Below are 14587 nucleotides of genomic sequence, written 5' to 3'. Positions count from 1 at the left end.
ATCAATTTGGAATGGATGTTGTTGTTGTTGTTCATTCGTTCAGTCGTCTCCGACTCTTCGTGACCTCATGGACCAGCCTACGCCAGAGCTCCCTGTCGGCCGTTACCACCCCCAGCTCCCTCAAGGTCAGTCCAGTCACTTCAAGGATGCCATCCATCCATCTTGCCCTTGGTCGGCCCCTCTTCCTTTTGCCTTCCACTTTCCCCAACATAATTGTCTTCTCCAGGCTTTCCTGTCTCCTCATGATGTGGCCAAAGTATTTCAATTTTGTCTCTAGTATCTTTCCCTCCAGTGAGCAGTCGGGCTTTATTTCCTGGAGGATGGACTGGTTGGATCTTCTCGCAGTCCAAGGCACTCTCAGCACTTTCCTCCAACACCACAGCTCAAAAGCATCGATCTTCCTTCGCTCAGCCTTCCCTAAGGTCCAGCTCTCACATCCGTAGGTGACTACAGGGAATACCATGACTTTGACTAGGCGGATCTTTGTTGCCAGTCTGATGAAAACAGATAATATATTCACTCTATCACACACTATGTACTTTTATCAATTTGGAATGGATACATGTTGGTAATCCCAACTAGACACCCATTAAATCAGTATAATTTGCTTATGTGGGTTGTTGTAGGTTTTTTCGGGCTATATGGCCATGTTCTAGAGGCATTATCTCCTGACGTTTCGCCTGCATCTATGGCAAGCATCCTCACTACCTCTGAGGCTGCTTGCCATAGATGTAGGCGAAACGTCAGGAGAGAATGCCTCTAGACCATGGCCATATAGCCCGAAAAAACCTACAACAACCCAATATTGGACAACATTGCATTATGTAAGTGCAACTGTTTGAATTCCAATTCCAAAAAACTATTGAAAAGCTATAGCAGACAGGTCCTGGTATGTATGCAGCCACAGTCTGCTTTGCTTCAGCAGAGCAAGACCATTTCCAACTATTCTCACTATGGACAATTATGCGTTTCTTATCACTTTGCAATTACGACCAGGCCACATATCTCAGATCCAGTTGTAAGGGCTGCCAGGGCAAGGTTTTCGGGTGGACCTCAATCCCGAGCACGGCTCATTTTAACTAGTAGGCTAAAAACAACTTGAAAACACAAACCTTTCCCACACCTAAAATTGTCCCTGTAACCCAATGCCCCTTGGCTGAGACCATTTCCTTCTGTGGTTTTGATGGCATACATTATTCTGTCAAACTTCCTGCCCTGAAACCTGTACAAAGAACCACTCTCCTCTTTCCGGGATTAATATGACGCCCTGAAGGAAGCTGACTTAGCTGCTAGTGCTAAGAATTACATCCTTGGAGGTGAAACAAGAGATAGTATTGAAATGCCCATCCGGAACACAAGTTTAAAAAGCAACAGGAGGACATAGTCTGGGTGGTTTTGAGGACTCCTAGTCGCAGAATTAATTGTACACGACAGAAGGATGTTAAAGCTACAGTCCTAGGAAAACTTAACTGGATGGGAAGACATTTGGAAATCCATGGAACTTACTTCCAAGTGTACATACAGGCAGTTCCCAAGTTACAAACCAGATAGGTTCTGTAGGTTTGTTCTTAACTTGAATTTGTATGTTAAGTCGGAACAGGTACATTTTAAAGTGTAACTCCAGCAAATATATTGATTATAAATAAAAATATAATGTTCGTTTGTGGCATTAACATAACTCAAAAACCACTGGATGAATTGACGCCAAATTTGGACACAATACGCCTAACAACCCAATGAGTGACCATCACTCAAAAAAATTGATTTTGTCATTTGGGAGTTGTAGTTGCTGGGCTTTATAGTTCACCTACAATCAAAGAGCATTCTGAACTTCACTAATGATGGGATTGAACCAAACATGGCACACAGGACTTCCAAGACCAACAGAAAACAGTAGAAGGCTTTGGTGGACATTGACCTTGAGTATGGGAGTTATAGTTTACCTACACCCAGAGAGCACACTGGACTCAAATAAGGATGGATCTGGGCCAAACTTGGCACAAATACTTCATATGCCCAAATATGAACACAGATGTAGTTTGGGGAAAATAGACATTTGGGAGTTGTAGTTACTGGGATTTATAATTCACCTACCATCAAAGAGCATTCTGAATGCTACCAATGACAGAATTAGGGCAAACTTCCCATACAGAACCCCCAAGACCAACAGAAAATACTTAAGGCCATCCAGTCCAACTCCCTTCACCAGGGCAAGAAAACGTAATCAAAGCCCTCCTGACAAAGAGCCATATATGATTCACACAGAGAGAGATATAGTATCATAGATTTGATAGGGACCCCTAAAGAAGGACAATTATGTGTTGCATATTCCAGAGTAAGCAAACCAGGCAATCTCTACATCAACACTGGCAAAGAAAGAACAAGAAATACTGTTTACCCACAAGCATAAAGAAATTACATATATTAGAAACCAACACTTTCTCATTACTTTATTTTCCAGATCATCAGATTGGGCCACAGCAACGCGTGGCAGGGGATGGCTTGTATGTGTGTGTGTGTATTTTAGCTTTAGATGGTACAAGGAATGGTTAACACCCCTGTGGTGTTCATTTTGCTGTCTGTGCCCCTGTTCAGAACATCTCACCTCACTTTCTGTCCCTGTGGTAATTGGATTTTGAAAAATTTGACTTATTATGGAAACAAGGATTGGAGATAAAGCTTCGGTGGAGACACATTTTCCTCATGATAACTCTCTGAAGAGCAAATTTCCCTTTCCAAGGATAGATTTCTCTCACTTCCTGTTGTCTCACCTCCATTCTTAACTATTAGTTGTTTGTAAGTCGGATATTTGTAAGTCAGGGACTGCCTGTACTTAGAACTTGGTACAGGCAGATTTCCTGCCCTTCATTCTCTCATTGCATTACTTCTTAAAATTGTCTAGCAAACTGCACTGAAAAACAAGTAAAACATTTTAATTACAAATTCTACTTTCTGGAAATGATTTGGAACTTGAAAACAAATTGTTTCAATCTTTAAGGACCTCATCACATAAAGTTGTCCAACTCAGGCGATGGCAGAGTGAATCAAAACCAGGGAGCAAGACTAATCCAGTGGGCAGTGGGTGAATCCGTCACTCTGCATCATCCGTAGTGCCATCTTCTCCATTCCACAGGGGAAAGTGTCACTGTTCAGCTTCCCCCCACGCTTGCCCCATTGCTGGCAACGAGAACATGGGATGTCTCCCGTGTTCTTGTTGCTCCATCGTGTGACACTTTCACCACAGTTCAGAGACGGAGCCCCACCGGGAGTAGCTCTACGTCATTTGATGGGACCGATCCCCAAATTGTGGTGAAAGTGTTGTACTATGAGTAAATTTGCCAATGTGATGAGAAACATTTTACTCTTGATAGAATGGCAATCAAATACTTCTTTAAATTAGTAAAAGGGATTTGAAATTAAAGAAAGAAAAGGTACTATTAACTAATAGAAAGAAAGACTCATCAATATAAATAAAAATGTAATGTTCATTTGTGGGATTAACAGAACTCAAAAACCACTGGACAAATAGCTGCCAAATTTGGCCACAAGACACCTACTAACCCCAGGAGTGACCATCACTCAAAAATTGATTTTGTCATTTGGGAGTTGTAGATGCTGGGATTTATAGGGAGCCATTTTTAGTTCAGTTTTATAGTGGAAAGCTAAGCTACAGGACGTGGATTAGCTCCATCCGTAGAAAAGCTTCATTTCTTACAGCATCTGGGGCAGAAATTCCGGGGGGAAACAGTCCCAAAGCTCTGGCTGGGAGCTTACAGCCTCTCCGCTTTACAGCATCTGAGGGAAACAGTCCTAAAGTTTCGGAAGAAAACAGTTTTACAGACCCAAAGAACTCCAGCAGGAGAATCTACATAGCTTTGACTGGTAGGTCTACTGACCCAAGACACAGACTGGAACCAGTAGTAGAACAAAGCTTAGACAGCAGATTGCCTGGGAGGAGTTAAAAAAGGGTTTTCCTTGTTAAAGAAAGAAATAGTTCTCCAAGCAAGGTGTCTGTCCATTTTGGGGCAAGTTAAGAAGCATTTGTTTAATCTGTTGAAGATCCAAGAAGTGTTTGTTATTTTATTGAAGACCTAAGCAATAATGAAGAACTTTGTTAAACATTTCAAGCCTTCTTAAGACTGTGTATGGGAAAATCCTTGAAGGCTTCTCACCAGAGGCACCCCAGCTCCCCACTGGGCACAAAGAGCACGTCCTGTTTAAAAAATCAATTATTACAGGCCCAGCGCATGGCAGCATATGCAACTCCTTAACATTATGAAAGCCTAACTGTTAGCATTTTATTCTGGTAGCATCAACCAGATTCCTTTGGGAAACCCACAAGGAAGACATTGGAATAAAAACACACATCTTGAACAGACACTGTCTAAATTGATGGCCAAATCATATAATTTTAATAGTATTGGACATGTGTCTTGCTCACAAATATATTTAGGAACTAGCCATCCCCTGCCACGCATTGCTGTGGCCCACATGGGGGTTCTGTGTGGGAGGTTTGGCCCAATTCTATCATTGGTGGGGTTCAGAATGCTCTGTATTTGTAGGTGAACTACAAATCCCAGCAACTACAACTCACAAATGTCAAGATTCTATTTTCCCCAAACACCACCAGTGTTCACATTTGGGAATACTGAGTATTCCTGTAGAGTTTGGTCCAGATCCACCCTTGGTCCAGATCCACAGTGCTCTCTGGATGTAGGTGAATTACAACTCTCAAGCTCAAGGTCAATGCCCACCAAACGCTGCTAGTATTTTCTGTTGGTCATGGGAGTCCTGTGTGCCAAGTTTGGTTCAATTCCATCGTTGGTGGAGTTCAAAATGCTCTTTGATTGTAGGTGAACTATAAATCCCAGCAACTACAACTCCCAAATGACAAAATCAATTTTTTTGAGTGAAGGACATACATTGGGTTGTTGTGTATGCTGTCCAAATTTGATGTCAATTCGTCCAGTGGTTTTTGAGTTCTGTTAATCCCACAAATGAACATTACATTTTTATTTATATATAGATTTCCAGCTCACTATTATGATTTAAGTTTGCTCATAGGAATGGGCTTTAAAAATCCCACCTTCTAGCAGGCACCCATTTTACTCTACTTTACTGGCTTTTCTTGTTTCCTTCTTAGCTATTTTCGGAACTCAGAACAACTCAGCTGTAGCCACACTGCGAATCAAATGGCTGCCTCTATTTCACATATGCATGGCCCAATATAAAAGAGAATAGCTATGCTTTTTAGCTAAATCAGCTGAAATTCTCTTCTCTGTCCAACTGTTACGATGTGCCTTGTTCTCATTTGCAGTTAGCAACTCTATTTGCCAGTTCTCCTTCTCCACCTCCTGATTTTATTTCTCGGTAATGTACGTATGATACACAAGAGTAGAGTAGAATTCAGAAATTGATTTGGAGTCAAATGACACTACTTTTCAGTTCTATGCCTTTAACAACAGCTTCATCAATACATATTAACATCTGGTAAATATTTATTATCTGTATGATATTAAAAGCTTCAGTGGCTGAGTTCACAGAATGACATTAACATCAACTGGCAAGAAAATGTCCACTTTAACTCCAGATCCTAGTTTAATTATTATTTTCCTCTAGACAAGGAGCTGAGATTTCATAGAATCATAGAATCAAAGAGTTGGAAGAGACCTCATGGGCCATCCAGTCCAACCCCCTGCCAAGAAGCAGGAATATTGCATTCAAATCACCCCTGACAGATGGCCATCCAGCCTCTGTTTAAAAGCTTCCAAAGAAGGAGCCTCCACCACACTCCAGGGCAGAGAGTTCCACTGCTGAACAGCTCTCACAGTCAGGAAGTTCTTCCTCATGTTCAGATGGAATCTCCTTTCTTGTAGTTTGAAACCATTGTTCCGCATACTAGTCTCCAGGGCAGCAGACAACAAGTTCACTCCCTCCTCCCTATGACTTCCTCTCACATATTCATACATGGCTATCATGTCTCCTTTCAGCCTTCTCTTCTTCAGGCTAAATATGCTCAACTCTTTAAAACAGTACAACATTTGACAACTCTCTGCAATTCTCCAGGCTTGAAATCTCTCACAACTAGAGAAAAATAAGGTTAGGTTTTCCCCTGACATTAAGTCCAGTCGAGTCCAGCTCTGGGGGGTGGTGCTCATCTCCATTTTTAAGTCGAAGAGCCGGCGTTGTCCGTAAACATCTCCAAGGTCATGTGGCTGGAATGACTGCATGGAGCGCCGTTACCTTCCCGGCGGAGCGGTACCTATTGATCTACAAACATTTGCATGTTTTCAGACTGCTAGGTTGGCAGAAGCTGGGGATGACAGCGGAAGCTCACGCCATTCCCCAGATTCGAATCTGCAACCTTTCGGTCAACAAGCTTGGCAGCTCAGTTCTTTAACCCACTACGCCACTGGCATATAAAAGAAACATACAGGGGCGGCCCTAGGTAATTTTCAACAGTAAGCAAACAGTATTTTGGCGTTCCCCCCCCCCCCCCAATCATTGATATATATTTTCTGTTCGTCGTGGGAGTTCTGTGTGCCATATTTGGTTCAGTTCCATCATTGGTGGAGTTCAGAATGCTCTTTGATTGTAGGTGAACTATACATCCCAGTAACTACAACTCACATATGTCAAGGTCTATTTCCCCCCAAGAGCGCCTCAAGAGTGCCCCTGGGCAAAATCAACTATACTGCAAATGCTTACTTTGCGTAATGGGTTGAGCCACCCCTGGAAACATACTTGCATATAAAAATCAACACAGTTCTCCAAACACCACAGAACAGACATCCTATTGTCTGTTTCTCCCCCAATTACTACCTATTAGTACTATCTTGTCAAATGAAAAAACATAGTAATCTCAGTCGCTTTCACGTAACATTGTGTATCTTTGGATGGCCCTAACAAAGGTATTTATTTCCCAGGTGTAGATTCTGGAATTTCTTAGATAAGGTTCCCAATTTTCCACTAGTTTCTTTTTAATAGATTTGACATCACCTTGACAAATGTTTAGTATGTTGAGCCAGTGTGATACAATGGCTGAATGTTAGAATAAACCTCTGGGAGGTGGAAACCCACTGGATCACCCTGGGGAAGGGATACTTTATCAGTCAAAGAGAATGGCAATGGCAAATACATCTTGAAGAAAAAAAACATTTGGGAATTAATATGGTTCAGTGCTTGAATTTTTGCAAAAAAAAGTTTTCATCCAAAAAAATGGCTTTGTGAAGAAAAAGTTGACACAATGGGTTTTCTATGCAATTATGTTGTTCATTTTTGCAAAAAAAAAAAAAGTTTAAAAATGTGAAAGTTGAAAAAAAGAGCCACTTGACTGAAGAGTGAGTTGGGAAAACCCTATGTAAACTAAACATATATACTCCAGTTGGAAGAAAACATTTGTTGAGATACTTGTGAGATTGTGAGTTGTAAGATTGAGATAGAAAAGATTTAAGACATTACAGCATGATTGCTATTATCCTGCAACAATTCCACAATGTGGGATAGCACAAAGTTACTATCATGGAGCATCACACAGCCTTTGGTATCGTGCAATTGTAATGCTGTAGTTGTGTGAAGCCATACTTCTAGATGGGCAATTAAACTCTGCCATCTGGCTGTATCACTTCCCTTCCTCATTTTTTTGGGCACTTCTCAACTAATGATTTTTAAAATTACTTTTAGAGTGAATGAATACAGTACAAGCTGCTACAAAACAGCTCTGACTTTCTGGACAAGGTAAGTTCCAAGACAGTAGCTTTGCTCCTCAATAGCCCCTGATAGCTTCCTCATGGAGAGGTGGCAGACCAACCACGTTTTATCACATGATGTTGTATGATAGATAGAGTCAGCCAAAATGATGGCCTTGCTGATGTGCTGATTCTCCACTCCTGTCAGGCCCATAGCCAGGATTTCGATTCGGGGGGGGGGGGGGGGCTGAGTTTTTTTTCAGGGGGGTTTCGGGGGGGCTGAGTTTCGGGGGGGGGCTGAGTCTGAGTGAAAGAGGGTCTACCCTAGCAAACCTTTTGTATTGTTATTCCCAATACCCCAATGCATATGGGATATATTGAGTATGGTGATCAGATCATGATATGAATAAACATAACAGTTTAAATAATGCACCAGTAAGGCCTTTTCGCGAACCACCATGAGAATTTGGGGGGGGGGGGGGCTAAAGCCCCTCAAGCCCCCCCCCCCCCCCCCCCCCCGGCTACATGCCTGGCTCCTGTGCAACAACATCCTTACATACTTAAATAGCAGTCTAGAAGCTTGATTGATACAACCTCATTGCATGGGCTTTCAGCCCCATCCTATTATGCTGCCAAGACGTAGCCGGGATGGAGCTCACCAGAGCCCATCACATGACACAGGGCTATTTCCAGTGGTGCTTCATGCTGGCTTTGTGCCGGCAGTGTGGTAAGCGTGCGAAATATGCTGGCTCCATGCTCAGCAGCGTAATAATAATAATAATAATAATAATAATAATAATAATAATAATAATAATAATTTTATAATATTATAATAATAATAATTGCAAGAAAATCGCACAGATGGACTACAAACAAAGACACAACTCTGTGGCTCAGATGATTCACTGGAACGTATGTCACAAGTACCACCTGCCAGCAGCAAAAAACTGGTGGGATCATAAACCCTCAAAGGTCATGGAAAATGAACACGCAAAAATACTGTGGGACTTTCGAATCCAGACTGATAAGTTTTGGAACACAATACACCAGACATCACGATTGTGGAAAAGAAAAAAGTCTGGATTATTGATGTCGCCATACCGGGTCACAGTCGCATTGAGGAAAAACAACAGGAAAAACTCAGCCGCTATCAAGACCTCAAAATTGAACTGCAAAGGCTCTGGCATAAAGCACAGGTGGTCCCAGTGGTCAAAAAGATCTCTTCCAAAAGATCTCAGCCGGCATTTGGAAACAATAAACATGGACAAAATCATGATCTGTCAATTGCAAAAGGCCACCTTACTTGGATCTGCACGCATCATTCAAAAATACATCACACAGTCCTAGACGCTTGGGAAGTGTTTGACTTGTGATTTTGTGATATGAAATCCAGCATATAGATCTCGTTTGCTGTGACATACTGTGCTTTTGTGTCAGTAAAATAATAATAATAATAATAATAATCTTTATTTATACCCCGCCACCATCTCCCCAAAAGGGACTCAGAACAGCTTACATGCCCAGCGATACATTACAGCAACATAAAACAGCAAAATAACATCACAATAAAATAAACCAATCAAGTAAAATAAATAGTACAAAATAACATAATGAAAAATAAAAAGTGGTGGTCAAGAGAACATGGGGACAACATGGGAGCAAGCCACGGACAAATGGATTCCAGAGCAATTTCCACCAACAATTTACCCTGCTGCCCCATGGATTCACTACACTATCCCACAGATGCCTCCGCTGTCCCCCGGTTAAGGACCTCCATGTGACAAGGTCCTTAATCTTAACAGAGGCTATATTCTGAGCAACCACTTTGAAGCAAAGGTTGAGGGACCCCATCACATGGATAAGGTCCAGCGCCTTGATTCACCAGCCTCCGTTGCAAATCATGGTGGCAGCGCATATGGCAGCAGAGCAATCCCAACGACCCAGCCAGAAGCAGTTTCCTCATCCCACATGGGGAAGAGTCTCTCCCTCCATCAAAGCTCTATTGTTTCTTAAGAAACATAGGATGGCTTCTGTTTTGGCATCCCACCATGGTGCCACTCAAATTCACTCACAAAGCCCTACTGCAGTAGTTCTCAACCTGGGGGTCGGGACCCCTGGGGGGGTCAAGAGGGGGTTTCAGAGGGGTCGCCAAAGACCATCCAAAAATGTATTTTCTGTTGGTCATAGGGGTTCCATGTGGGAAGTTTGGCCCAGTTCTATCGTTGGTAGGGATCAGAATGGTCTTTTATTGTAGGTGAACTATAAATCCCAGCAACTAAAACTCTCAAATGCCAAGGTCTATTTTCCCCAAACTCCACCAGTGTTCATTCACATTGGGCATGTTGAGTATTCATGGCAAGTTTGGTCCAGATCCATCATTGTTTGAGTCCACAGTGCTCTCTGGATCTAGGTGAACTACAACTCCAAAACTCAAGGTCAATGCCCACCAAACCCTTCCAGTATTTTCTGTTGGTCACGGGAGTTCTGTGTGGCAAGATTGGTTCAGTTCCATTGTTGGTGATCATAATGCTCTTTGATTGTAGGTAAACTATAAATCCCAGCAACTACAACTCCCAAATGACAACATCAATCCCCTGCCAACCCCACCAGTATTCAAATTGGGGCATATCACGTATTTGTGCCAAATTTGGTCCAGTGAATAAAAATACATCCTGCATATCAGATATTTATATTATGATTAATAACAGTAGCAAAATTGTAGTTGTGAAGTAGCAACAAAAATAATATTATGATTGGGGGTCACCACAACATGAGGAACTGTATTAAGGGGTCACAGCATTAGAAAGGTTGAGAACCACTGCCCTACTGGAGGTCACCCTATGTTATTTGATGGGCAGCATAGGGCTCCATAGATGCTTCAATTGTTCCATGAGATAAGACTGAAAGTCTCTTCTTTTCCAATTACCCATTCCTAGATTTCAAGTACCAGTGTATTACTGTTCTCTAACCTCTGATTTTGTAGGCTCACTCCAGAATTCTATAACAAATTATGCTTTACTCACCGTGCATTGTGGAATACAGTACAATATTGACAGTTTCACTTACCCACACTCCAAAAACAATTTCCCTTAGAAGTATTTGTGGGCTCCTCTAAATCCTCCAATAACGGGTTCTCTATTATCCACAGTTTAACTATCCATGGTGGAACCTTGGAACGTATCCCCCACAGATGCAGGGGTTGTACTGTAATTAATGTCAAAATCATGTATGTTTTTAGTATAGTGTAAATATATATCAGTTACACTATAACTCGGTTACACTATAACTCAGTTATGCAACTGTTCCAATGGCCCTGAGCTCTATGGTTGTACAACTGTCACTCAGTTCCACTCCGGCCAAGTCAAAAGTGAGAGAGAGAGCTGAACACTTGCACAACAACTGACTGAAGAAGCAAAACAGCTTGTGAAACTCTTTTTACCTTGGACAAATCATACTTTCTCCGTCTCAGAGGAAAGTAAAGGCAACCCACCCTCTGAACAAATCTTGCCATAAGTCAGAAACAGCTTGGAGGCACATAACAACAACATCAGTGTTCAGCACAATTCTTATTTATTTACTTTACTTTACTTTACTTTACTTTACTTTACTTTACTTTTATACCGCTGTTCTCAACCCGAAGGCGACTCACGGCAGTTCACAACAATAAGAACAGCAAAAATTCAATGCTACAGTATAAAAAACAGTTAACAACCTAACACATTACACAATTAATAAACAATTACTACAATAACCATTCACTATCGTCAAATCATCAAAAACATAATCCAGATTCGTCATCCATTGTTCCATTCCTATGTTCATTACCAATCATTGCACTGATTACTTGAACGCCTGCTCAAACAGCCAGGTCTTCACGTTTTTGCGGAATACCATTAGAGATGGTGCTAGTCTAATGTCCGAGGGAAGAGCGTTCCACAGCCGAGGAGCCACCTCCGAGAAGGCCCTATCTCTCATCCCCGCCAGCTGTGCTTGAGAAGCAGGCGGGATCGAGAGCATGGCCTACCCGGAAGATCTCAAAGTCCTGGTGGGTTCATAGGCAGAGATGCGGTCGGATAGGTAGCTTCTAGCTAATATTTCAACTGAAAAGGATCCAGGCCACAGAATAAGCAACAGTCATGTTTATGTTGTTGTTTAGAGCCCCCCGTGGCGTAGTGGGTTAAACCGCTGAGCTGCTGAACTTGTTGACCGATAGGTCACAGGTTCAAATCTGGGGAGCGGCGTGAGCTTCTGCTGTCAGCCCCATCTTCTGCCAACCTAGCAGTTCAAAAACATGCAAATGTGAGTAGATCAATAGGTACCGCCCCGGCGGAAAGGTAACGGCACTCCATGCAGTCATGTTGGCTACATAATCTTGGAGGTGTCTATGGACAACAGCGGCTCTTCGGCTTAGAAATTGAGATGAGAACCAACCCCCAGAGTTGGACATGACTGGACTTAATGTCAGGGGAAAACCTTTACCATTACCCATGTTGTTGTTTATTCGTTCAGTCATTTCTGACTCTTCGTGACATCCTGGACCAGCCCACACCAAAGTTCCTTTTCGGCCATGGCCACTTCCAGTTCCTTCAAATTCAAGCCAGTCATGTCAAGGATACAATCCATCCATCTTGCCCTTGGCCTGCCCCTCTTCCGTTTTCCTTCCTTTCCCCCAGCATCATTGTCTTCTCCAAGCTTTCCTGTCTTCTCATTATGTGACAAAAGTACTTCATCTTTGCCTCTAATATCCTTCCCTCCAGTGAGCAGTTGGGCTTTATTTCCTGGAGTATGGACTGGTTTGATCTTCTTGCGCTCCAAGGCTCTCTCAAAACAGTTATGCAAATACCAAAACGAAGTGTTAAGGGCATCACATTTGAATCTTCCTAATGGACCATTGTTCCAATTTGTTTCTTCCTAATCCAACTGTCCTACTGCTGTTTTAGATGGCATCGTTCTCATTCTATTGTCTACATTTTAACTCTTTTTAAATTTATTATTGACAACATTTATATGCCGCTCTTCTCACCTGGAAGGGGACTCAGAGCGGCTTACAAGATATATATATATATACACACACACACACATATATATACACAATATATTATATTATTAGCATAGTACAATATCAATATTATATATTATTATATTGTTCTATATCATTATATTGTTATATTATTGTTGTTGTTGTTGTTCATTCGTTCAGTCGTCCCCGACTCTTCGTGACCTCATGGACCAGCCCACGCCAGAGCTCCCTGTCGGCCGTCACCACCCCCAGCTCCTTCAAGGTCAGTCCAGTTGCTTCAAGGATGCCATCCATCCATCTTGCCCTTGGTCAGCCCCTCTTCCTTTTGCCTTCCACTTTCCCCAGCATAATTGTCTTCTCTAGGCTTTGCTGTCTCCTCATGATGTGGCCAAAGTACTTCAACTTTGCCTCTAGTATCCTTCCCTCCAATGAGCAGTCGGGCTTTATTTCCTGGAGGATGGACTGGTTGGATCTTCTCGCAGTCCAAGGCACTCTCAGAACTTTCCTCCAACACCACAGTTCAAAAGCACCTATCTTCCTTCGCTCAGCCTTCCCTAAGGTCCAGCTCTCACATCCGTAGGTTACTACAGGGAATATCATGTTATATTATTAGTAATTATAATTATAATATTGTATTATTAGTAGTATTATATTGTATTACATTATAATATTATAAATATTATATATATATACAATATATGATATTATTAGTAAAGCACAGGAAAAAGGAAGAGGGACCGATCAAGGGCAAGATGGGTGGATGGTATCCTTGAAGTGACTGGATTGACCTTGAAGGAGCTGGGGGTGGTGATGGCCGACAGGGAGCTCTGGCTTGGGCTGGTCCATGAGGTCACGAAGAGTCGGAAATGACTGAACGAATGAACAACAACAAAAGCACAGGAGACAAGATGGAACTGTCTTCTGCCCCCTTTTCTCTTCACTTTGGCCAGAGCAGCAGTTGGTGCCAGAGAGGGGAGGCCTCCCAACTGATGATATAGGCAGGAGACAAGATGGAACTGTCTTCTGCCTTCCTTTCTCTTCACTCTTATTAGTGCATTCCTGGCTCTATCTTCACTACCGTCTCTTCGAGGACCAGAAGTTTTATGCTCTTTTATGCAGTAGGTCAAGTATTGAAATAGCTGCATCACCAGTCACCACACAGAACAAATATTCTTGATCTGATTCACTTCCACTCTGTGGCCTTGCATTTATTGTAAGCTGCATAGTGTAAATTTCTTTGAAGGGTGCAGTATAAATAACTTTAAAGAAATATGCAAATCAGTCATGGTGTGTACAATGCATGTCATGAAGGGTCATAATTCTGGCATAATAAAACATCATATGCACTAGACTGGGCTTCTGCATGCAGCCATCCCCTCACCTCCTTCTTTTGTTGAAGCAAGTAAGCAAAGCATGTCCGAAATATGATTTATTGATTTATTAGTTTGCTTTATTCGATTCCTTACCTCTGTACTCACTAGTACCCCTGCAGCAATGCACAATTGATAAAAACACTTTGAAAACATGAAATAATTTTTTAAATCCATTATAAGCAGTCCAAATTCCTCTTTAAAATCCAGCTAACACCAGCAAACAGTTTCAAAAAATGTGGAGCACCCGGTGGCACAGTGGGTTAAACCCCTGTGCTGGCAGTACTGAAGACCGACAGGTCACAGTTTCAAATCCTGGGAGAGCGCGGATGAGCTCCCTCTGTCAGCTCCAGCTCCCCATGCGGAGACATGAGAGAAGCCTCCCTAAAAGGATGGTAAAACATCAAAAATATGTGGGTGTTCCCTGGACAACGTCCTTACAGATGGCCAATTCTCTCATACCAGAAGCGTCTTGCAGTTTCTGAAATCACTCCTGACATGGGGAAAAA

At 42.2% G+C, this 14587-nt stretch overlaps 1 protein-coding gene across 1 annotated transcript in view; it reads right to left on the bottom strand.

Moving 5' to 3' along the window:
• The window catches only part of LOC132778353 (sodium channel protein type 4 subunit alpha), a 127718-nt gene extending 116809 nt beyond the window's left edge, over positions 1-10909 (bottom strand). The window contains exon 1 of the mRNA XM_067470091.1: positions 10755-10909. The gene's annotated coding sequence lies outside the window, so the exon portion shown is untranslated. The remainder of the gene's footprint in view (positions 1-10754) is intronic.
• Positions 10910-14587: the final 3678 nt, after the last annotated feature.

Source organism: Anolis sagrei, chromosome 6 (assembly GCF_037176765.1).
Source record: "Anolis sagrei isolate rAnoSag1 chromosome 6, rAnoSag1.mat, whole genome shotgun sequence".
NCBI lineage: Eukaryota > Metazoa > Chordata > Lepidosauria > Squamata > Dactyloidae > Anolis > Anolis sagrei.
This window is presented reverse-complemented; position numbering and strand designations above follow the sequence as displayed.